Genomic DNA, 3,114 nt, shown 5'->3' with positions numbered 1-3,114 from the left:
GCTTCTAAGGACATTCTCCGATGTAATGCGATGTGAGATTATTGCCGTAATTGCTGCCTGGCTATCGACGTTATCCTTTTTATGTTATTTCCTCGTTAGCTATCTCGGCCACTTTCCCAACTGCAAAAAGTTTAGCCTGGAAGATACCGCAGTAATCCGGAAACTTAAAGCATCGCATGAGATCCAGCCTCCAAGCAATAGATTCCGGCTCCCACTCCATTAGTAATTTTGTATCCATCTGTGTAGTTGTTGAAAGCTCCGCTGGTGTGTCGCAGGCTTCTGCACCATCCATCTTCCTCTAGTGTGACTTAGAACCTTCTATCTCAAATAAAGCATATGAGTATGTGGTCGAAATTGTTCACCAGCTCCCGCTTATTGAGTAATGCCTGAAGATCCGTGTAGAGAACTCACCTAACGCCGCCAATCATGCATTTGATTTTGTCGCAGAGCTTTCTACTATAATTTCGATTGTTGGTAGGTTGAGTAACCTTAATATTGCCGCCGTTGAAGTAATCCTTAGCGCTCCCGTTTTTGCAGAGAAGAGCGAGTCTCTATACCCGTTCCATCGGTTTCCTGTATGAAATTTTGTTCTTACAGGTCCATCGCACCAGAGCGCCATAACGTAAGATTGGCTTGACTACGGCTATGACATACCAACCCATGAGGACTGGTGAAAGACCCCAAGTAGACCTTAACATTTTCTTATGTGCGTATAAGGCATCACTGCCCTTTTTCACTCTCTCCTCCACATTGAGTTTCCACATCAGCTTGCCGTCCAAAATTACTTTTAGGTACTTGGTGTGCTCCTTAATTGTGAATTCAACTACTTGCACATTGAGTCTCGGGAGTTTCCATGGTGGGATTTTGTATCCCCTTGTCACCCAGAGCATATTCCTTATGCCCTACTGATCTTTTAATATTTAGTGTTAGCTAGTAAACAGAAGTCTCAGTGGATCTACCCTTTATATAAGCGTGCTGTGCTTTTGACATGTTGCCCAATAGAAGCTTTCCTCTTATATAGGCGTCTAGAATTTTTTTAAAAGTCTTGAGAAGGAATAAGGTTACACTTATTGATTTGTATTCTTTCGAAAAAGTGAGGACTGCTTTGCGCGCCATCGGTATGAATACGACTTTCGTCTCTCTCCAGAGGATAGGTACCTAGTTAAGTCTTAAACATCCTTCATATATTATGATCAAGTAAGAAACCAGCGCTCTTGACACGTTCTGATTCAAGAGCGAAAAAATACCGTCTTTCGTTATGATATCTGTTGGGACATACTCTACGCTATCTTTTAGGGGTCATAAGTCTGATCTGAATTAGGAAGATTAGATCAGAATGAGTCCAGGTGCCACATGGGTTAGGTTCGGTTAGGTTAGGTAATCATAATCACAAATAATCCCACTTGGATAGCTAGAAACCTCTTGAGATTTGTTTGGGTAACTAATATCAATTTCAGCTATCTTTCCTGGTTCGCCGAAAAAATGACTGCCGAGATATTTCAACCTCAATTTTTATTTTCGGTCTTTAAAAATGCTAGACAGTGGAGAAGAAAGTAACTAGATATTCCCATCTAATCTTTCTCCATAAAGTGACAATGTAATTATGATCTCGAGTTATTAAAGTTAAATAAAATCCGCTCAAATTAGTCAGTCCAACCTCAAAGAAAAGGCATATATTCTTCGGTTTTCTGTTGCTTCTTATTAATGTCAGAACAAAATGAGTAACAAAAATTTTCAAGTTACTCGCATAAATCTACAAAAGTTTAGCTTATTTATAATAAGACTATAAAGTTTGGTTTCTTCTTTAGATTTTAGGAATAATTTACACAAATGCCTAAAATTCGACATTTCAAACTATCTTTTCTCGATTCGAGGAATAACTTCCAAAAATTCCGTAAAAAAATAAAGGCTGGTATACCAACTATCTTCTCTGGACTGTAAAAAATAATTCTTGTGAACCCCGTATGAGGTAACAAAGACCCAAACAAATTAACTGATTTGATTTCATTTCTACAGTGCAGGATAAACTATTTAGGAACAATATCGTGCCGCCTGTTAACACCCTACTATTTACTCAGCACAAAATTTTGAACAACTGAACTCGGAAACGTCTAAATTGATACCTCTGCGCTTGAGCTTGTTGCTATGTCGAACTGCTTAAAACCTCATAAAAACTATGAACAGCATCTTAACAAATTGACGTATTCTCTGACCTTTCGATGGTCATAAATTCACTTTCTAGTAAAAATCCTTTAACTTGATGAAAGAGAGTACTGAAATCTCGAAAAAATCGGATTCACTGACCTTTAGAAGGTCATAAAATTATATTATGGCTTTGTCGAGCTGCTTAAATTCCGAGAAAATTAGGACTAGGCACAAATTTACGAATTCTCTCACCTTTAGACGGTTAAAAATTCACTTTCTAGCAAGAATCTCAACTTGATGAAAGAGAGTACTGAGATCTGAAATCTAGAAAAAATTATGAGAGCAGACCTAACCTAAAAACGCATCAAAAAAAGTGTACAATATTACGTAAATCTAAATAAATTTGCCGACAATATGAAATAAATGCTAAATTTAAGCTCAAATTTGTAAAAAAGTTCTTTTAAAGTGTTTCTTAAGCAATAATTAAAAAAGCTGCTTTAAAATGAATAAAAGTGATTAAAAGTGGCTATAAAACGCAAATGCATTAACGGTTAGTAACAACATAATCAGCAATTATACATACATATAGTGGATATTGAAAATGCAACAAAAAGTGGCACAACTTTATGTAATTCGGTCAGTAGTGAGTAGTTAGTGATCACCCGCTGAGTGTTGAGCGTGCGAAAGAATGTGTCTGATTCAACAGAAAATATGTGTGCTAAAGTGATTTATGAGGAAGCCTCTCCTTACCGCAACTTCAAGCTGATTAATTAATGTACATAATATATTATATACTCAGTTACAGCTACTATATACACATATACATATAGGTACTCCTACCTTGCGTACATACTGTGGGCAAAAAATTGTAAGACTTTTTAATTTAAATTTCGTGGAAAGATTTTTTTCTAGATTGATATGACTGCCAGTTACATCTGTGCAAAATATTCCATTTATTTCTATTACAAT

The sequence above is a fragment of the Bactrocera neohumeralis genome, chromosome 3, assembly GCF_024586455.1.
Source record: "Bactrocera neohumeralis isolate Rockhampton chromosome 3, APGP_CSIRO_Bneo_wtdbg2-racon-allhic-juicebox.fasta_v2, whole genome shotgun sequence".
NCBI classification, from domain to species: domain Eukaryota; kingdom Metazoa; phylum Arthropoda; class Insecta; order Diptera; family Tephritidae; genus Bactrocera; species Bactrocera neohumeralis.
Note: the sequence above shows the minus strand (reverse complement) of the source record.